Source organism: Mytilus trossulus, chromosome 5, assembly GCF_036588685.1.
Source record: "Mytilus trossulus isolate FHL-02 chromosome 5, PNRI_Mtr1.1.1.hap1, whole genome shotgun sequence".
Classification (NCBI taxonomy): domain Eukaryota; kingdom Metazoa; phylum Mollusca; class Bivalvia; order Mytilida; family Mytilidae; genus Mytilus; species Mytilus trossulus.
The window spans coordinates 41,421,832-41,445,655 of record NC_086377.1 but is presented as its reverse complement, the minus strand read 5'-3'; the positions used below and the strand labels follow the sequence as shown (position 1 = coordinate 41,445,655).

General features: G+C 31.8%; 1 protein-coding gene across 14 annotated transcripts in view; it reads left to right on the top strand.

Moving 5' to 3' along the window:
* LOC134718849 (uncharacterized) overlaps positions 1-23,824 on the top strand; it is a 40,736-nt gene that overhangs the window by 10,478 nt on the left and 6,434 nt on the right. For 2 of the 14 annotated variants that reach the window (XM_063581652.1, XM_063581649.1), the window contains exons 2-3: positions 10,587-10,662; positions 19,882-19,928. The gene's annotated coding sequence lies outside the window, so the exon portion shown is untranslated. Of the gene's footprint in view, positions 1-2,722; positions 3,090-5,900; positions 5,939-5,966; positions 5,990-6,015; positions 6,133-10,586; positions 10,663-19,881; positions 19,929-22,158; positions 22,655-22,947; positions 23,200-23,824 lie in introns of those variants that run through there. The other 12 variants (XM_063581646.1, XM_063581645.1, XM_063581653.1 and 9 more) reach the window with 12 other exon arrangements.

The following is a 23,824-nucleotide window of genomic DNA, read 5'->3' as shown; positions in this document are numbered from 1 at the left end:
AAAACTAAAAACCAAATACGTACTTGACATTATAGAAGCTTGATCAATTGTGATTCAATTTACCAATCGTACATTATAATGAAGAGTAAATAAAAGTGTTACTAGACAAGATTAATCCTGTGTGGAGATAGAGACAAAGTAGGCAAATATAGAATGTATACAGAGAGGATTAACAAAGTAAAAACTAGATAACGGAAAGTAAATGTTGACACAGATGGTATACATGGAAGTCTTAATTGTGTCGTCTCTGGTATTAGGCTTTCATTATCGTTGATCCTTGTGAACTACTGTCCGACACCGTGTCTTCGAATGCCGGCTTCTAGCTTTTATCGTTTATCTTTGTGAACTACTGTCCGACACTGTGTCTTCGGATGGCTTCTAGCTTTTATCGTTGATCTTTGTGAACTACTGTCCGACACTGTGTCTTCGGATGGCGTCTCGCTTTTATCGTTGATTTTTGTGAAATACTGTCCGACACTGTGTCTTCAGATGGCTTCTAGCTTTTATCGTTGATCTTTGTGAACTACTGTCCGACACTGTGTATTCCGGAAGCTTCTAGCTTTTATCGTTGACCTTTGTGAACTACTGTCCGAAACTGTGTCCTCGGATGGCTTCTAGCTTTTATCGTTGACCTTTGTGAACTACTGTCCGACACTGTGTCTTCGGATGGCTTCTAGCTTTTTTCGTTGATCTTAGTGAACTGGTACTGTCCGACACTGTGTCTTCGGATGGAATCTAGTTTTTATTTTTGATCTTTGTGAAATACTGTCCGGCACTGTGTCTTCGGATGGCTTCTAGCTTTTATCAATGATTTTTGTTAACTTCTGTCCGACACTGTGTCTTCGGATGGCTTCTAGCTATTATCGGTGATTTTTGTGAACTATTGTCTGACAATGTTTCTTCGAATAGATTCTAGCTTCTGTATGAAAAAGAATAAAAGTCGCATTATAACTCCAATAAACTTTAAAGATAGATTTGGCCCATTCCAAGGATTTTACAATATCCTTCGTGGAAACCATAGATTGATATGTTCTTGGTGACCAGTTGCGAATATTTCATGCAATTATTGGATCGTGTATGTCTTACAAACTTTAACAAATCCATCAAAAGCAGAACAATTTGAATGAGAAACCTATCTATTACCGCAGTTCGGCATGATCAGACATGAAATATTTGCTACTGGACATAAAAGGCTTAATGGTCTGTACATCACCTTAGGTATACAATGCATATGTCTTAATGTGTTGCCTTGCGCATGACGTGCACCCTTTTTTTGTGGAGTGAAATTGTTCATCTTTTCTCCCGTTCGTATATTTCCTTTACATTTTGGTCAAACCAAATACACCCAAGTGGTTGATTTGCTTCTCTTCGAACACACACGAAAATCCGTACTAATGACAAGTTCTATATCTGGTCGGCTCAGAGCCAGAAATGTGGTCGGCTAGGATGCCACAATAATCGTCTAATGACGACCTTAATGAAAAAAGTCGTTCAAAATGGTTCTAGTATAAAAGCAAAGTTTTTGTCCTAAATGTGCGTTTTGTATTTGCTACTTGACGTTAAGCAGTCATTAATCAGTCGAATTATGACGACGGCGTGTGTAACGATCTCACGAACGAAGATTATCTTAACCGATAAATCATTTCAACTTTGTATTATATGTCGTCTACAGCACATATTTGAAAGAAAGATGATTCCGTGTACTAGTTTACTGTTCCAAAGTTTATCAGCTAAAACTCAGTAAAAAGTTCGTTCCGTTGCCAACCCTTGCTGCTTTCCAAATCCACCCCATAAACGTTACTTCAGGCTCGTTTGCCATTAATTTCATAAATAACACCAAAGTTGAGGCTATGATTGTGAATTGTCCATTGCAAAAAAAAAAAACCAAATCAGTAAATATATATAGTTCTTGTTGATGAGAATAAAAAGTCACGAAAATACTTGCTTGAATAAAGTGAGTGAAATGTCCTGAGAAAAATATAGACCATAAAATAAAAATTAGCTATAGTATATCAAGGAGTTATATAGTATACAAATCAATCCTTGAGTTTATCAGAAATATAAGTTGTATTTGAACTAACTATAGACTACATGGTAACAAATAACAGACATCAGATCTATAAACGCATACTTAATCCTATTAAATTATCTTTATACTAAATCGGGGTAGTTTGGTCCACTTTCTTTACATTAAAAGTTCAATTAAATTAAAAATCCACCAAAATTACACTCTTAACTTCACTTTTTACCTATGGTAATATTTAAGTAATGGTTATAATAAAGTCTCATTTTCTCGTCACCAAGTATCAACACTCGTATCTTTTTTCACATTAGTAACAGATATTGATCTCCGTTGAAAATTTTAATAGACTATTTTAAAATTACAATATATGAAAAACGTATTACAGTTAAACGTATGCAAATTACGATCTTTGATCATTTGGAAGTTCATTATATTTCTGTTTATTGAGTAATATATCCCGCTGATAAATTTAAGTCATGTCCCTTTGAAAACATTGAAAAACATTTTTCAAAAGATTTATTTTCGAAAAGAGAAATATTCATTTTTTTTTCGCACAATAGTTAGGAATTATTTATGACAAAAGTTCGTGTCAGTGTCTTCAGACCGTATCTAATATTCACCGCGGATTAGCATTCGGAACAATGTTATCTCATAATACGTTGATTTGATTGGACAGTTCAAAGCCGCATAATAGCTTTAGTTCTTTCGAAGGCGATAGAGTAAATAGTACACAAAACAAGGGGAAATAACTTATAGCCGTTATAACAATAAATGAAGACCTATTTAGATTTTGTTACAGGTAAAAATTGTCATTTTCGTTTTACAGGTGAAATAACACCTGACTTGGCAGTATTATATTGTTTGTTTCGTTCCGTGTTTTAAAAGGCGGAGTATTTTCGTTGGATATTTTTGTTGTAATTTGTTATGAATGCAGATTATGGAAACTATAAAATTATAATCCATTTCGTCAACAAAAAAGTTTAGATATTGACTCAGTGTTAGTGACTTACAATATTTTGGATATTTTCTATGCTGTGGAATGAATGATATTTAGATCCAAGTTAATGTAAGTTTTTATGGTTTAGTTTTTCTTACATTCAATTTACTTTGTTTTGGTGTTTGGTAGTTTTAAAAAGTTGAATATTTTGTAATAAAATTAATGGTACCAATTTTCTTGCACCAAATGCGCATTTCGAAAATACATGTCTCTTCAGTGATGCTCGTGGCCAAAATATTTGAAATCCAGAGCTTATATAAAAGATGAAGAGCTATAATCCAAAAGGTCCAAAAAGTATAGCCAAATCCGTGAAAGGAATCCGAGCTTTGCATGAGGGAGATACATTCCTTAATTTATAACAATTTCTAATATTTTGTAACAGCAAATTATAATAACACAAAAAATCCGTATTTTCATGCCAGTACCGAAGTACTGGCTACTGGGTTGGTGATACCCTCGGGGACTAAAAGTCCACCAGCAGAGGCATGTATAAGCAGTCTCTTAATTAACTATAACGAAAGTTTTCGACGGTAAAAATATTTTTTGTTAACTGATTCAGTTTAGTTTGTTTTAGTGTTTGAAAGTTGTAAATAGTTAAATATTTTCTAAATGCATAAGTAGACTCTTAATAATTTAATAGTATAAATTAAAAAAAATGAATTTTACGAATGTCTAATTAAATTGAGAAAAAATACAAAGACCGAAAAGGTTGTCAGTTTATTGTGAAATAGAACGGATTCTTCAAAAATTCGGAACATAAATAGACAAAAGATAGTCTCTATATAGATAGGCATATTAAGACTCCACTGAATAGAGTGGTATTTAAAAACTTTATTTATTTTAATTGAAACAGAAATACAAAACAAGTATCATCAAAGAAGATTTTACATTTTATTAAGAAGATAGCAGAATTTTGGAATCCATCTATACAAAACTTAAAATTTACGAAATTTGTATGATTAGAGAAAAACACATACATCATCACGGTATCAAATATGCTCAATACTATAACAAGCATGGAAGTGAATTTTGATTCTACTTTAAAAGGAGTTCTAATAGAACTGAAGACCCAAATCTTACACTATATCAGAGACATATAATACTATAATATGTCTCTGACAATACATGTATATATAGAATAATAAAAATTGTTTCTCCTTGTGTAGCTGTCTTGTATACCCGACTTGTGTACAATTTGGAAATTAGTATGGCGTTCATTATCACTGAACTAGTATATATTTGTTCAGGGGCCAGCTGAAGGTTACCTCCGGGTGCGGGAAATTCTCGCTACATTGAAGACCTGTTGGTGACCTTCTGCTGTTGTTTTTTTATTTGGTCGGGTTGTTGTCTCTTTGACACATTCCCCATTTCCATTCTCAATTCTATTGTGTATTGGCAATATGTATTGTATTTGTGGTGAATTGTATATAAAATCACAAAATTTTAAATTGAAACAGGGACATTAAAAATTGGAATGTAAATGATTGCATGATTTGAATTAGATATTTGAAATCTTATCTAAATAGTATTTCATTTTCACCATTTTCTTGCATTTGTGCATGGAATTTGTAATATTCGCCACTGGACGTTAGTTAAGCAATGAAATTCTTCATGTACGCCGACGGCTTCATTGCTACATTGTAAAATATAATTCCTCCTTAAATGATCAAAGAATAAAAAGCAAACGGATTTGAATTAGATATTTGAAATCATATCTAAATAGTTTTTTGATCTACACCATTGCCTTGCGTTTATGCATGGAATTTGGAATATTTGCCACTGGACTTTAAGCAATGAAATTCTTCATGTAAGCCGACGGCTGTAGTATTCATTGCTACATTGTAAAATATAATTTCTCCTTAAATGATCAAAGAACAGAGGAACATAAATTACATATAAATTACATACGAATACAGATCATGTCATTTCATTAGAGCATCACAAAAATAGTTCTATGTTTTACATGTGCTTGTCATCCTGGTGATGTTTTAATATCCCACAGCCTACGAGAAATTAAAATATTACAATAAGTAACTTTAGGTTCATTGTAAGTTGAAACATGACACGTTTTTAAAATTCGATTTAGTTATGAAATTAATTAATTCATTTCACATTTCTTTTCAACGAATTTTAAATATTCGTTTATATATTTTTGCAGTTGTGTCTGTTATTTAAGTTAGTTTCCCGACCTTACTCAAGTGTAATAAATTTTCTTCACAATTGTTCGTGTACAAATGTATCTTTGGTATGACATACACATTTTATAATATTTGAACAAATTTATAACTCAGTCTCAAACATTTTTCAACATAAAATTGCTCACTTTCATCATCAGAAACATATAATGTTTCTGCTCTCATAAAACGGACAAAAACAAATGTCTTTGACAAGACTTTATAGCAAGTAATTTATTCCTTAAAACTCATAACACTTTTTTTCAAAATTCTGGACCCTATGGAATGATAGGCAATTAGGCATATACCCCTACAAAATATTTTTTATACCCCCCCCCCCCCCCCCCTTTCAACACTAAATCATACCTCAGTAAGTTGAAGTGTCATTCGTCTGCGAAAATATCTAAATATATTCAAACAATTAAAGTTATTGAAATTATACACATAAATCGTACAATACTATATTTGTTCATTTGTCATTTAATAAAATAAATATTTAGTGCTACATAAATAAACAACCTAAAGTAATACTTTCCCACACTAAACACTGACATGTGACTTATAGAACTGTCAGATACGATGCCGAGGTTTTGTCACCTTTTTAAAAACTTGTCCATTTCATTATGTTAATTGCCTTTTTACTAATAAGTCTATTATGTCAATAATCTCTTTGTTGTTGTGGAGTATTAGTTAAATAATAGACTTAATTACCTATACAGGTGAAGACAGGTATGTTAATTACAGGTGGGTTAACAAAAGTACTATAGGATGAATAATAGGGGAACTATTTTTATGGTAATGTTGTACATATTTGTGTATAACATTTATTTATAACTGACAGTTATTTCATCAAATATTTGTAACTTAAGTGCAGTTTTTAAACGCAGACTTAGATTTAAATATTTAATTAACTGAAAATGGATTTAATCTATTTATAGGTAGGATGTTATTTATGTCTTAAATTGTCGTAGTTCTTTAGTCGCTGGGTTGCTGTCTTGTTGCCTTATACCTCACATATGTGAAAATCTTATTGAGATAATATGAAATTTTATTCATACATTGGTGAATAAAAAGGAATGAATAATTCATCGACCTTTCTTAAAAACTGCATCAATTAAATAACTCAAACTGCTTCATTTTCAATGAATTTCTTAAATATCAATAAACTGAAATATTTTAACAGTAAAATCAATGTGCATAACCATCTTTAAAAAAATAAGCAATTATTTCCTCGATTAAATTTTTTAACTTTTTCTTACATATTCGAGATTTGAAAAGACCGAACGAAACTTTTTAATTTAAATTTGCAAATAATAATAGAATTTTAAAGTTTTATACCATGTTACAACATTCGCTTTTTCCCATCTGCTATTAAATATACATAATCTTCTCGCCAAATATTGAATATTTTCATTTTAAAATTTAAAGCACGTTTTATGTCTTTTTCTTTTGTATTTAAACAAAAAATCAATCACATTTCGCCCAAAGATAAAACGAAGCTAATTTTATTTTGACAAAAGTTTAATATTTATGTCCAAATAGAACATGCCAATTTATCAAAGTTTTTATTTTAAATATTTGGAGGACTATTAGTAAAAACAACATTGATTGTACATTTATACTTGGCCGAAATTTTTTAAACAGTTTGCTTTCAAAATTAATATCATGATAAATATCTCATTGAGACATTGCCAGTTTTTGTACTAAGCTGATTATTACATTGTCTTCATAAGAAGTGTACAGATTTAAGTTAAATACGTTTATAAAAACTAGGACACTTACGACATTGAGAAAACATTTTGTTTTAGAATTGAGAAAGACCAAATGACAAGACACGTCTAAATGTTTATACAATGTACCCCAGAATATGTATGAAATACTTGTCACTGGCAACCAAGCAAACACACTCAATCATTAATTTGAATATTGCATGCTTGTAAATATTCTACCACCCTGAGATCCTCATGTTAAAACTTTCATACATGAAATGCCAAAAAAAACTTGTTGTTTTGATATATTTTTAATTCTGTAATCCACCTCCTAGTAATTATACTTTCAAATTTTTACTTTTTACATGGGGAGGGTGAAAACTAAAGGGTAATACATGTCGAACAATTCAAAACACACAAAAAGATACAACTGTATATACATGCTCTACATGTATATACAAATTGCTTGATGCAGAATTAGATATCCATGGACTGTCAACCATCTTAGATGAACCCTTTGATAACATGATCGGCTTACAAGAACTAGTTCATATAAGCCGATTTTCGTTAATCTTTCTGTGACATAGAACATACGACAAAGAATTGAAGCCACTGTTCTGAAAGATTATATCATGTATACAAGAAGTTCTTATCAGATCTTAAATACTTTTATAAATAGTGATTAGTTATAGTTTTATGTATAATGGCTTTTACTTTTTCCTTGGATTAAATCATTTAATTACATACTTTTTGAACCAGAGTATAAATACCCGACTAAATCTTTTAAGTCCAGTACAAACAACTAATGTGAACAGATATTTTCGTATATTGTTGTTTTCAGTCTTTCGGGAAAATATTTGAACAATTAACAATTTGTTTTGAATGATAATAAAACAATTAGTGATTAGCTTTATTTACAACACAAGTGTCGAAAGATTTTTACTTGAACAATATCTAGAGCAGGGACGGATCCAGCCATTTCAAAAAGGGGGTTCCCAACCCAGGACAAAGGGGGTTCCCAACTATATGTCCCTATTCAAATGCATTGATCGTCCAAAAAAAGGGGGATTCCAACCCCCGAAACCCTCCCCCTAGATGATCCGCCACTGTAGAGCTACATGTACATCGCTCAAGATTCCCTCGCCGCGGTAAAACTGACTCAATTTCATGCTAAACAAAAAGCTGATGATCAATGAATTGATACATCAAAATGTGACGATGATCGGAGGCCGAAATGTCCCTCTACCACACTCTACTTTGTTAGGCAGCAATGGTCTTTCTAAGTGGTGTTCGAACAACAGTCTTTGATAGTCTCTGTTAAATCTTATTGAACTTTTCTGGACGGTAAGAGCTTGAAATATTGAAAAGGCACTTGACTCTTGTATAAATAATTTTTTTGACTCAAAGATGTTTTTGGTTAATTTTTGTGCGGCAGCGTCCCTGTCTAATTTATTATTGTACCATGGAAGTAATATTCAAATATTACTTCCATGATTGCACCAAATCTCCGTTTACGCACATATAAAGCCGACAATATCCATTTAATACTGAAGTCTTAATGATGACTGATTTGGATCATATTCTCCATGTATTAAGTAAATTTGCATGTAACTTCACGGATCCCCGATTGACCTCGGCGTACCCTAACATGTAAAGACTACTGTAAACAGACAACATGTGTATAAATTTCATTAAAATCCGAGACTTTTTGTTGTCGACGTAACTGTATACGCTACTATTCATCACAAGTGTCAACTCAAGTCTTATTTAAACTTTTCCTATTGAAAATATCCCCTGATATCAATCTCTTAGATACATCCTCGAACAATAGAGCTATACATTAGTTACAACCTTGGATCGCCTGACAAGGTATACATACGTTTTAAATCTGATATCAGGACAAATTTCTGTACTTTGACGGCGAGACCTTTTAAGGTAGGCCATCGTCTGTATATCTTTATTTATACTACACGAGGACTAGTTGAGTAAAGAAATTCAGGCTGTTTCTTTCTTTGATGTTATCTAATTAAGAACACCTGCTAAAACCTTATTCAACCCTTAAAATCGCCCTGACTGATTGCAAGGTTGAATTTAGCTCGTCACGTGAATAACTTAGCTCTCTTATGTGGAGATAAGTAAGATTTTGTATGAGTGCAAATGCGACTTCATCCAAGTCACAATTTGTACAAAGTAAACCATTGTTGTTCAAAGTACGGTCTTCATCACTTATTTAACACTACACACTTTTCTTTTCGACTCTGTTCACATACAGCTTAAGTTGTCAAAAAATTATTCAAAAAGAATACATTTTGTTAACAGTTAAGTATGTTCCACATAGATACGACCACTAACATAGAACACATAAACGTTTCAAAGTTTAATGTGCCTTGTGGTTTTTATAATCATTTTCGAGTTTAAAGTGTTCATTTTCTCTTTAACCTATCAGAATGACCACTAGAAATCTTCCTTTCTTTTCTTTTTGTTATTCAATCATTGCCAAATCTTGGTATTAATGTTCCCTATGTTGTATCATTTAGGAGTTCTATCTAATGTGTTCCCTGTGCTTTTTACCCATTAACAATCATTGAAATGTTCCCTGCGTTTTTTTTAAATGATTTTCAACTTTTGAAATGTTCCCTGTTATTGTTTAATTATGGACACTTTCCAAATGTACCATGTTATTCTATGGGTTATGTTAGTTTGTTCTGTCAAATCAAGTATAGTTGCTGACGTTTGGATGGTGAAAACATCTCTTCATTCTATAGTTTAACCACATAGTATTTACACAACCTGGAAAATAGATTAACACTGACAAACTATCACTTTTCAGTTTGTTAATCTCGGTGCACCTTGGTTGTAGGAGGATCGTATATTTTGAATATTTCAGAAACATCAAGTTTGTTTAATGTATAAACTGTAAGAAATAAGTAACGAAACAATTTTCATTATGAAGTTGAAGAAAATTGAAGAACAGAGCTTTTGTTTTGTGACTTTATATTTCAAATCATTTGTTTGAATCCAGTAAAAAACAAAAAGTATATTAGCCATAATCAATTAACTAACATCAATTGAAACATATTCTAATGACAAACATGAGCATTATAGTTGTATGTGTATGGTCTTGTAGAAAACTACGTTTTGTTTGTCTTATGTTATTTTCTGTCTGCTTTGAATTATGTTTTTCACACTCTCCTTTTTTCGTTTTCCTACTCTTTAACTATACAAAAATCATTCGTAAAAATATAATCATTAAAATCATTAGATGTGTACACAAAAACATAATTGAAATGGACCGTGGTAGCATAAACCGCAAAGTCAGTGCAATGGTTGAAAGCACGCAGTACACTATGAGAATGCAGGTATAAATGCGAATATCTACTCACAATTTGATCTAACTAATGTTGTACAAGGAATATCAATATCTTCAAGAAGCTGCTCTGATTTTTTTTAGCATAGGAATGATAAACCGAACGTCTTTAATTGGTTCGGCATCCAACAGTAACAGATGACATTTCTGCTTCCTTCTGACAGAGTGTTAAAGTATTGATTTACTAAGACGAACGTTCTTAAGCTTTCTCTTTTTTTAATATCCATTCTGTGTCGTCGTGGAGAAGAAGCCATATTCAGATGACGAATATTGGCTTGTTTTATTTATAATTAACTCGTCTCTTTTTCCATTGCAGTGTGAAATTGAAGTGTTGTAGTTCTAATATCTACATTTAATCAATGAAAAGAAAGGAATAAAGCTGTTTTCTTGTGGTAAGTTTACTTATATTTTGAAATTTTATCACTCGACAAAAACGAAAACGAGGTTGGATCGGACAGAGGCAAACCATTGTGAATATTTTCAACACAATTAAGTAAGTAATATGCCGGGTACATATCCCAAAAATAAACACATACGCAAATTATCAAGAACTTCCAAAATCGGGTTTTACCGGAAAAGGGAGGAATGTAGTAAGAAAAACTACAAGTTGTTAGAACTCATCCTTACCCACCTCGCCCCTGCAATTCAACAAACCAAGCCACAACAATGACTATGGATTTTTTTAAATGCCGAAAGAAAAAATTACAGCGGTACAACACGAATATATATAAAAATAGTGGTAAAATGTACTATTTCCGTCAAATCAATGGGGGAAAAATCAAGTACGTGTACTCAGATTTATCAGATGTAGAATAAAAAGGTTTATATTAAATTTTACATTGATCGTTTTTTCAAGTTATCAAAAAAACTATCTTGTTGCAAGACATAATTTTCTTTAAAATGTAATTTATAATTAGAAACGCATGGTGTGAGGTCTGTCATTGCGGGTTTCATAATTCGAAATCCTATTAAAAAACAAATCTCTGATAATCTGAAAATTAAAAATATTAGTGTAAATAATAAGTAATATTGTTCCACCATGTTTTAAATGGCGGTAAATGTGAGACATTACGAAAAGAAATAGATCCGTCTTCCATGTGACAGGACCCTGTCATTTGTGATTGTGTTGTACAACTTTTATTACTACAATTTCCTTTTTACTTTCGTAAGCCACCATTAATTTAATGTGATCGTACACCGTGCGTGAACTTTATGTAGAAAAAGTAATTTAAATTTGGATTTTTGTATATATAAAGTTTCGTAACAAAGTAAGATTTTTTTATGACTTTACTTTGAATAGGAATTAAATGTTATTTTCCACTTTTCATCTTTTTGACTTTATAAGTAAAGTAGAATATTATTACAGTATAAACAACAGATGTATCATACAATGATTGTTTTATTTGATGGCTTCGTTTTTTTTCATCATTTGCAAATTCCATGCTAAATAAGACAGTTTGAATCATCTAGATATATATCGTGATGAAATTATTCTGTATCATAAACAGCGGCGGATTCAGAAATTTACATAAGGGGAAGGGAATACTAACTGCTCAAGACGGGCATCGCTCCAGCTTGGCTTTAGTGTTTCCCTTTATAATCAACCATTTTTCTTAAGAGAATAAGCAAAGCAGAATACTTTTACTTAATTCCTAAGATCTTTCTAACACGTTTGACTATAGCAACGCTTCATCTGTATATAGCTAACAGCTGTGGAATGGTTAAATGGTTTTACACTTGTCATTTTCTTGGCCTTTTATAAATTGTTCTTCGGTGTGAGCCAAGGTTCCGTGTCAGTTAAGACTGTACATTGACCTATACTGGTTTCCTTTAACAAATGGCACTCACACCACATCTTTTTTATATTGATGTAGATCTAACACGAGATTGTTTTCCGACCCCCTTCCCTAAATAAAGTGTACCCCTAATTACTCCTCAATATCATGTAAGAATACATGCATGGAAATAGTAAGTAATTAATTCCCTCATATCTATAGCCATAGCCTAATATATGGTTATGATATCTATGTGTATGCCCCATTTATAGGCATTATGTGTTCTGGTCTGTACGTCCGTTCGTCCGTTCATTCGTCCGTTCGTCCCTCTTCAGGGATGAAGTTGAAGTCCAATCAACTTGAAACTGTAGTAAGTAATCATGTTCCTATGATATGATCTTTCTAATTTTAATGCCAAATAGAGATTTTATCCCATTTGCACGGTCACTGAACATAGAAAACGATAGTGTGGATGGGGCATCCGTGTACTTGGGACACATTCTTGTTGCATTATACATTAATACAAATTACCCTTCTACCCCTTTTAACGAAGACAGTCTGGTCATTAGCACAGCTTTAATTAATGCATGAATCTTAAGAGACTGTATAATTACGCGCCTGCTTTCTTTTGGCAAAACAAAATGGTGTCAAATTGCTGAAATTGACTTATTATGATGCGAAACATAAAACATTGTTTTGGCATGTAAATCTCGTGGGATGAATATGTTTACGAGAGTTCTTATCCAGGCTTTACAGAATGGTTTCTGTCAATAAAACGACATTACCAAATCAGAAGTGATTACTAAATATTTATATTATTCTAATGGGAGATTTTCTGAACTTATCCAGTTATTGATAACCTTAATGAAATAGCATTTATTTTCGTTTGCATATATATGTACACAGGAACACAGGAACATTTATATTGATAAGTTATACTGTTCACCCCCCCCCCCCCCCCTTTCCCCAATCTTGTTATGGAATAAGACGGGTGTTCGAAAATTCAAGTACCATGGAAGTATTATATAATAGTTCCATAGTTCCATGCTAGTACTGACTAAGGCGATGAGTGTGGAACCGTTGACCAGTTTCAGTGTACCCACAATGCATCACAAAATCTGCAAATTTCCAATTACTACTACTGTCTAAGGCGATGAGTGTGAAATATTGACCAGTTTGTAAATATTTAAAGAATGGGAAGAATTTCTTCACAATTCGTATCCAATCCAAACCCTGTATAACAGTTCATATTGAATTTAATCAGATTATTCAGTAATGGATGAATCTTGCTTTCTAAATATAAAGAAATCATTTGGGATTAAAATTAACAATTTTGGGATTAGTGATCTAAATAAAACATAGTTACTTCATATAACGGTTGGAAAGGTCTCTAACAATGTAAAGTTATTGACGTATGAAACATCGAGCTTGGTTTCAATAGCTTTTATATACAAAACAGTAATGAACTACACCGTGATTCACAGCTGGATATTTTTCATTTCTATTCCGTAATAGATTTCACTTTTGTACCCGGTAAATTCATTGAACCAGACTTATCTGAAAAGTGGTTTTCTGTAGTGCACTCGATTTGTAAAGATCGTGCTGAGTGCTCGGGTCAAATCGACTTTAACTGAGAATGGTAGATGTATTAGAACTCATCTACTGGAACACTTTTTGTAAACTTTTGTTTTAGACTGATGCGTGTAGCTTTTCTGTGGCGGATCCAGAAATTTTCAGAAGAGGGGACCCACTGACTGCTTAAGAGGGGGCCGCTTCAGTCATGCTTCAGTTATTCTCTATATAAACAACAATTTTTTTCCCACAAAAGGGGGGACCCGGGCCCCCTGAAAAACCCTCTAAATTCGCCTCTGCTTTTGATTGGAACCCTTCATTTCTTATTCTATATTTATTTTGAACATTATTCTCTTTTCTTTATTTCTATTTCTCATTGTTCATTCTTTATAACATAGCACCTCATTGTTCCCTATTATTAAGATTTTTTTTGCATTTTTTCTTATCTTTGTTATTTATTTGTGCTTTATTCTACACTTATTGCCCTTCGTTCTCTATTCTATAAACCCCATCCTCACCCTCATGCCTTCGATGGACAGCAAACGTTAGCCTGGGATCCGGCCCAATCTAGCTGTGCGTCAGCCAGGACCCCAGGCTAAGCAAACGTATGCTCAATGTTATAGTAGATTAATTCGCCGTATCAGAATCTAATGCATTCTGGGTAATATTTTCAAACGCGTTCACTAAATGTTGTGACTGGTTAAAAACGTTATAAACGATTGAAATTCAACCAATGACGTAACATTATTTTCATTTTCCTTCCAAATGAGAAGATATTTGATATACTCTATATCTATATTTACCACAAAACTGATATTCATATTTCGGAAGGAATTATAGGAAATAACATTGACTAATATTATAATATTTTAATTATAAAAAGATGAGTCGTGAATGAAGGTAATAAATATATTTTCAGTGTGTCATAAAACTTCATCATTATAAAAATGTATGAATAATAAAATTAAATTAGTTTCTTTGTCAAAAGCATAGATGACCATTGTATTGTAACATGTGGTTACTAAGTCAGAATAAGATTAACAAAGTTATACCATTAGTTTCAACTTTGTGTAGTATGAAAATTTTTGAGCTTTGATATGCCATTAAATCGAATACCAGTCAAAAACCCTTACAGATATTTTATAAATGTCCCAAGTAGTTTTTGGTTCTTATTGTGTTTTTCTCTTCTTTTGTGTTTTGGTGTGAATAGCTATAAAATTTGTAATGTAGACATTGTTTTGCTATTGCCACTGGACGTGAAGGCAATTACAATCAATTTATAAACAAAATAAATTAATAGCTCATAGAGGGGGAAAAGACCACTGTCCAATGAGCTAAGTTTTTATTTTTTTTTAAATGAAAACAATTTATAATATAAAACTAATATTAGTATAACAGTAAAAGTAAAATATTACGTATAGTACATTTTGCCTATAGCTCTCCGTGTTTGTATGCACTTTTTTCATATAATAACTGTTAACGAATTTAAATTGTAATTTATTTTTAGCCTCCAATTAGTGAGGGAATGATGAATTTTCAATTTCCTAGTGCTTGTTTTGTAAATATACACCGTACAAGCAACATGCTTTTAATGCATTTAGTTTTCGCAGTTTCCAATCATCCGTTGAAACGTGATATTCAGATTTTCAATTTACTTTAAGTGAAAGGCCGATACAAATTCCTTTTCCAGAGTCTGATTACTTTTCCCAACCTGCTTCATACCCTTTGACCCTGAAAATTAATTTGCTTAGTGAGAATTATTCAGCACTGATTCGAATTCGCAGCCTTTTTTCCACATCTTTTTGAATTTGCACTTAAGGCAAAGTTTTCTGGTTGATTTTCCTAATTAAGCCAATTTAAAGTGACATTTTGACAAGTTCCCGTCTTTGTTACCAGCCTCGAAACGTCAAAATGTGACTTGTAATAAAATCGTATAAAAATGCTAATTCCAAACACAGATTCCCCAGCTAATTCTGGTAGGATTCTTTAACAGAACGAGCCATCTGCTTCTATGCAGACATTTCCATGTAGAACTGTCATTTCAATGACGTGAAATTATGCAACTGAAGATCTTCATAAAGCACGATCGGAAGATAGAATATCTTTGCATCCTTCCTCAGCACGACATCACATAGAACCTAATTAGCGATAATTGTTATACGGTGTTGCCGTTAATGTCAAATTAAAACGTTTCAATGAAGTGGAAAGAAATCTCTTGCATGAATCAAATCCTGATCTCTATGGCACACGTATCATGCAAAGGACTGCTGTTAACAACGTATAAAATTTAACTTTTCTAAATATGAGCCATAAACTTAAGTAGAAAAACAGCTATATCGAAGCAATTTAGTCTGCTTGGTTAATGAGCTTTTATCATGAATCTTTAATTGTCTGTTAATTTTTGGGACAATATTCACGGTAAAGGTTAATTCCAAAAAGCCAAATGAACGATTTATTTGACTTAGATTCTCATTGGAGTCCTGGCTCAATGAATGACGAGTAAATTTAAATGAAAGTGTCTTCAATTATTTATTCTTAAACGCTGACAATAAGTTTTCATTTCAATAATTGTCAGTTGTCAAACTTTAGAAACTTTCTGACATGTAATCAACGCGTAAAAACTTAATAATATATATAACTTGTAAATTCAAAATTTAAGTTGATTGCTGCACGTTTTTATTTTGCTTTGTAATCTTATGGTTGTCAATTTGAGGCAAGTATATAATAGCCGTCACATACGTTTCATTGAAGATGTGTTTTAAATAAACAGTTCTGATTTCAAAGAATCAAAAGACTATTGCAATATTTAATATGATATGAGTGTTCAAATTTGAGAAAAATAACTAGTGATGTTTTCAATAAGCACAAATATTTCAATTATAAAAGTTATTTACTAACTGTAATTGATTTTATGTAAATTTGAACTGCTAAGGACCTATTTATCTATTTTAACACATGAAAGGTAATCCGTCTTTTGTGTCATTGGCTAGATCGCTGTTGAGTTCGGAAAGCCTTGGGACTTATCATCGAAAAATAAGCTGAAATGTGGTAATTGAAATTTCGCACCTAAACTGTGAACTGTCTTCCCAACAAAGTTAACGAACATTTGCTAAAAAGTTATTACTGTCGAAATGGCGTTGAATGGTAATTGTTTCCACGGAAATCGTATCAATATCTCTGTCAGACGGTGATTTATGACCGACATTTTGAATAATGGCGTAGAGATAATCGAAGGGAATTAGAAATTCCAAGTTAGCCTATGGTCAAATACGTTCATAAAAATTAATACCAAGAGTTAATAGCTTTCAGAGAAAGTTTGTTCGATACAGATAGTTTTTATAGGATATAATTAAAGTATAACAAAGGAAAGCAATTATTTTGTACACAAAAGTGGTCTACTTGGATAAAGAGAGGGTGAAAATGAAAAGAATGTTTCCGGATACATATAAACCTATCTAAGAGCGTGTATTGTCCTAGCAGACAGAATTAAAGATTTATCTGTGGTTATTCAAAAGTTTCAAAATGAGATAGGGCAGTTAATTGAGTCTGATAGATCAGTGTAACATATGATATCAGTGGCGGATCCAGGAATTGTCGTAAGTGGGGGCCCACTGACGGACCTAAAAGGGGGCCCGCTCCAGTCACGCTTCAGTGATTCCCTATTAAAGCAACCAATGTTTTTCCCAAAAAGGGGGTCCTCTGGATATGTATTGAAGTATAACTAAGTTATGACCGCAGATTTTCAAGTCGACTTTCGATTTTACAAACCCAAATTGGATTTTGAATATTTGCTTTATGTAAGTTTTTTTTTATCAAATGTATCTTCCGTTACATCTATCAGATACATAATACATGCTTCGACCTGATCCTTTCCTATAGAATTAGAACGTTACTTCGCCTTATTAGGGCCAACGAAATATCATGCAATATATAATCAAAAACTAGCAGGGGACAATTACACTTCGACAAGTAATACATAATTCTAAATTTAAAATTCAATTAGACATACTTTTCGCTGAGTGGTCTCGTCCATTTCTTATCTCAGTTCGGACAATAATTACCTCAATATCGAGCTGTCCATCATTTATCACGACCCATCACTGATTAACTTGTCATTATACAAAAGACATTAATATATACATAATCTACATTGTGTTATTTATTGCCGACCCCCTAAGGTGGCATGTACAACATCTTGATATTCAAAGGTTCATACAGGTCTTATCGCCCTCGTGATAACCAATCAAATATAACAACTCACACCCCGTAGAGTGATAACGAGGCAGGGGTTAATATTAAGATGATATCACATTGTAATGACCAATAAACTATCTCTTCACGAGCACCTGTTCGGTTGATGGCGAGGGAGAAGATGCATTTATAAAACTTAATCATGTGATTGCTTGTAAAGACATACAGAGCTTTAGGCCGATGTACGCTTGTAGATCAATTTGTATTAGTAATACTTTTCGATACTCTACACCTGTTTGTAGACTAAAAGAGGGACTGAGACATTTTGCATTAAGTACGCATAGATTTACCAGCATATATTTAGTTTCTCTAGTTTTTTTAAAAGGAAAAAAAAACCACTTTTAAAATGAATACTATTATAGATTTTCATCTGTTTGCTTTATCTATGTTTTTGATACGACCAAATTGACTTTTGTTTGTTTCGCAAATAAAATAAAGTTAAACAGGTTGTATCCAACTCTTTAAGTAGTTTTAGAGGTAGGTTGTGTGAACTGCAGACAATTTTCACAAAGCCTTTTTGCACCAGCTAAGCTTAAATTGAAATTCGGCTTAAAAAGGGGCGACACAGTCATTACCTCTACAGTACATATTTCTTAGTGAAGCGCCCACACTTCATTATCCTTTACGAAGATCTAAAATGGTATTTTATTTTTTTCTTATGTAATAAAAAATATAAATAAGATAACATCTATCAAGTAAAAAATGAAATTTGATGTCGCTTTTTTATGATTAAATTTCGTTTGATCGTATATACAGTTAAAAGTATCCATTTATTTACTTGAAAGCACATTTTCATAGTTCAGTTGTTGTCAATAAACGGAAGGACAGTGGCTTCGGGCAAGGTAAACAGTATAGATGCTTGTGACTTCGACATATATCATTTTACAGCTGATTACCCAAAAGCTACAAATTCCATGCACGTGATATGTTCCGAACTTCTATGTCCCTTTGGTTATTTTACTGACTGAGATATAAAAAAGAGGGAGGCTTTATTATAAATCTTTAAAAAATTCTAACACGTATACTTATGTTTCCTTATTCCTACCCCAAAATGAATATTGTAAGTTTGGGAGACAAACAGCACGACATTACAAACCCTGTTACAATGCAATGCTGACCCCCGTCAAGATTGGCTTTTCGATAAGCCCTTTTCCTTTTCCAAACTTTGTGTTTCACCCACTCGCGGTCAACTTTACTTAAAAGATGCCAAATCTTTACGCCCTTATATATAGTCTAATCAAATTAATGTAAATTCTGTTTTTGGCATACTCAATTTATTATGAGAAATCGTGTCAATATATTGACAAAAAAAATCAAGAACGACTTTTTTCCGGCAAACTCAATACATTTTGAGAAATGGTGTCAATATATTGACGAATATTAGCCACACACGTCTGTCTTTTGTGAAATTGACTGAACATTTAATTGTCAAATCACAGAGGAATTTCCCCTGTCATAGTCCAAAATAATTCCCTATTCCCAGTACAGCTATAACTCCTTATCATTAATTGATCCTCGTCTGACAGTCTAAACACATTGGAAGACACTGTCAATATAATATGCAAATGAGCTGTCATGTCTTAATGAAATTAAAACAAATTATGCAAATTTATTCATACTGTCAGTGTTAGGGCTGTAGGGTAGAATAAATCGAAAATTGTAATTTACATGTTAAACAAATATTAGGCTGAAAATGGGGCGTTACAAATGTTACACTATTATACACCAAGTAGGAATTTAAATGTCGGAATGTTTGGCTCCAGGAGGAGAAAAAAGAGCAAATAAATTGATGATCTATTTATAGCACCAATTTAAAAAATAATGTCTATTCCAATTTATATTGTCTAAGGTCAATGCATCTTTCGTTGTAGGTTTATTGTTAAGGAAATTAAAGTCTTGGGGGAGTATGATATAAATAGAAGAAAGTTAAGACGAAGAAAAACAAAAATAGATAACCGCTCGATCAATAGTTTTTAGGGTATGAATAATGTTTCCAATTTGTTTATTTATTAGGTATTTATGGCAGACAAAAGAAGAAAACTTGCTATCAAGATTATTTAGTAAGTTTAGTTTATAAATGATATAAATTGCAACTTAGACGTATATTACTATTTTAATAAAAGGCGATTTTTTTTTGCAATTCGGGGTGGGGTGGGGAGCAAAGTTATCAGACAATATGTCCGAATGGTTCTTTTCTCATAACCTATATTCTAAAACATAGACGGGCTTATAATGTCTGAAAGAGAGTTTGAATAATGTTTACATACGAGGGAGTAATGGAGTTGTTTATATCTGTGTCATTTGGTCTAGTGTGGAGAGTTGTCTCATTGGCAATCATACCACATTTTCTTTTTTTACATTAAGGATAAAGACTAGAGAAAATTAAAATGCTAAAATATAAGAGTAGAGAATAATAGGCAATACTATGAGGAACAAATATTAGAGAAATAAAGAAATATAGTGAAATTGGTATTTAAAAATATTTAAGAATGGAGAATTCGGAACCCCAGAATCAATACTCTCTAATATACAACTCTAAGCATTTAAAAGATAAGAAATAATAATGTCAGTAAAAATAACAGCAAAACAGTATCATCAACACATCTTTTGTGTTTCTGTGTCGCTGTGTTGCTGTCTCATTGACTGATACACTTCACTTTCCTTTCGTTGTGAATATATTCATCTTAAATTTGGTATCCAACAGTTGAAAATTTTCACTCAATTAATAGAAAATTTATACGATGGTGAAGAACGTTTTATTACCCTAAGTTAAGTCATTATGTTTTGTTTGTACCCCTCAGTGTCGGAACAATTCAACATTAAATAATTTGAAAGGGAAGTCAAAAATAAATAAAACAATTGTAAAACTGACGTGAACCTTCAGTGGGAACAGTTTAATTCAGTTTTAATGAAAACAATATATCATTTTTATTAATATTTGACAGACAGTTTATAACCTGAAGGTGCATGCTCATCTACATAATTTTGTAATATATCTACAAATTAAGTCATTGATCCAACTAAAAACCAAAGATATTTTGTCTTAAAGTTTTTGTGGTTAGTAAAGCCTTCAAGCATGTAACAAGTGGAATAAACTTTAGAGAAGAAAGACATCTGTAGTTTGATGGCTTTATGGTTTCATATGAAATTTTTATTTTTCGTCTTGTCTTGTACTTTCGCTTCACTATCTTCAAGGAATTGTATATTTAAATATACAATTCCTTGCTATCTTTAAGTCTCCACATAAGTCTGTTAAGAATTTTAGTTAAGGGGAATTTCTTTTTAAAGGAGGGGGATAGCTTTTTTAAAAACATAATAGTGAAAAAATAAAGTAGAATAAAGGAGAAAAAGAGGACTCTCGAAATGTTTCTCTCCTTCTTCTTTGATAAATAAATTTGCCGCATAATTTATTAATAATGAAATAATTATTACACAATATCCTTTTTGTCAAAACATTTAAATTACATGTACATTATTTCAAGGATTCATAGCTAACTATACAAATCCTTGATTATTTACCTTGGAAACGAAAATCAAATCGAAACTGATCTTCCTTTCCAAAATAAATGTCATTTTTTTTATTTTTCATTAAAAATATACACACATCATAACTTGGTCTTCAAGTTCCATGGGGATGAGGTGGGGGAGGGCAGTAATACAAATATCGTATTAAACGGCTAGCTATCTGGTCTAAACGTTTTAGAAAATAAATCAAACTGTACTTTTTTACCAAACAGGATGTGTAACGCTAAAGTGAAAGTAGCCGTAAGACAACATAACTATTTGTGTAATAGAGTGATAATTAATCCTCTATTTACCGTAATTTGATTAACAGGCCTGCTTCATAAACATTATCACCATAAACACATCTGGAATTCCTCTTCAAAGAACAAAGAAAAAATATGGCATTCTGTAAAAAAAACAAAAACGGATTGATAAAAAAAAACGCGCGTTGAAAATGACACTTGACATTTCGGTATAAACAAATAAACAAAATAACATGAAAAATGAAGAAATTGTGCTAATTTCAAATGCATCAATGTAATGAGTCATTAGATGTATAAACAAATGCGTTAAGAACCTTGGATACAATCAATTAAAAGTGATAATAGATGTCTAACTTTAATGAAAATTCATGTTTGTAAAAAAGGAGATATTTTATCATTTTTACATCACTTTGAAACTTTTCACTTTATATATAGAAACTATAAATAATGTTTTAATATGTTGGATCGATACGTCCATAACTTACACCATGCCTCATGGCACAGATGGATAATGTATAGAAATTGGATACATCTCCAAACCACAACGTTAAGTGTAAACACAGCGAGGGTCCTTGTCCATCATATTCAGACCATTGTCAGTTTGTACATAAACACGATGGCGACTAGGTATTCAGAAAGCTGACCGAGTTAAACGTTATCAATGCTAGGTGCGATGGATTTTTAAGGCTTTAATTTAAAAAGCTGTTACTTAGGAATAAAAATTGATAAAAAACTTTCAGTTTTGAAATGGAAGAACGTATAGTATTTTAGGACATCTACCGTTCAGTCAAATTAGAACACTGACCGAGTCAAACGGATAAAATGGTAGATCTGAAGGATTTTTAAAGCACTTAGAAATTTTGGAATGAAAGAACTTTAAGTTTTTGAGGGCATATATAGACATTATAGTGTTCGTTTAATAGTTAGTGAATTGGTATATACCAATTACAGGGTGTATGGATGTACTTATATATTGCGAAATTCGACTAGTATTTTGGAGTTTGAAACATAATTAAGAGGTAAGAATTCGTTTAAAAATCTGTTAATGTGTGCATTTATCGAATTCGTTTTTGTCACTTTTTTCAGATAACATAATTTCAACGTCAAATATTTGTTTTTATTGCACCAGCGACATATTTAGAATGAAGTTTATTTAAACCATTTGTTTCAGATCATACTAATTAAAGGGCCTTAAATATTTGAAAATTTTAACCTGTCAAGATTTAAACGTGTTTAGAATTAAAACCAGTGACAAAACTATTACAAAAATCTCTTCAAGGTAAATTTAAATTATACAGGTGAAACTCACAGGTACATCGTAGGAATGAATGAATTTTATCTTTGTCTTGTAAAAGGCAGACGACATAACATTCTTTAGATGACGTTGTCCGCCATTGCTAAGTAAAAATATGTGTTTCTTGAACAATACTGGCATTGGCGATAAATTTTGTGCTTAGATTTTGTTCATGCGAAGTGATATTCAATGTTTATTATTAACACGTGTGTGTTACACCACAGTTTCGGATTTATTTGGATTATAAATGTCATTTAATTTTCATAACAGGTATATTTTGTACTCTATTATTTTCGTTCTTTGTTAAATATATCTTAGTTTTGTATGATAACCATTTGCTAACTTATTCCGCTTCCGATATTTTATCTATCTGTATTAGAATATACTTCATCTGAAATTGTTTGTTCTTTTCCTTTTCCTTTCCATCTTTAATATTTAACAATGTTTAAACTAAGATTTGAAAACTGACCACAATTACTTCAGAGATTCTTAATTTGTAAAGACCATAAACAAATTACATTTCAATTTTTGAGACCGTTTTAATCATTAAAATGTTCGTGAAAACAGTCCAAATACTTTGTATTCGATCAGCAATTTTTGGGAGACAACACTTTTTTAATATTACAAATAATAATATGATCTTTACATATGAGTAGTTTTGAAATCATATGATAGAGATCATTATTCTCGTAACTATTGTAAAATTTTCTTTAAAATTGTTGAAATACGTATTTTTTTTACGGAATGAAACATTTAGCTGATTAACATGCATCTGTTTACAATTGTTCAACTATTTTTAAAAAAAAATATATCTTTTTAACATGCGATTTAATTTTCGAAAACCCACTTTAATTTGATTTCAAAATCATTTTGCATTATACATATTCAAGTAGCA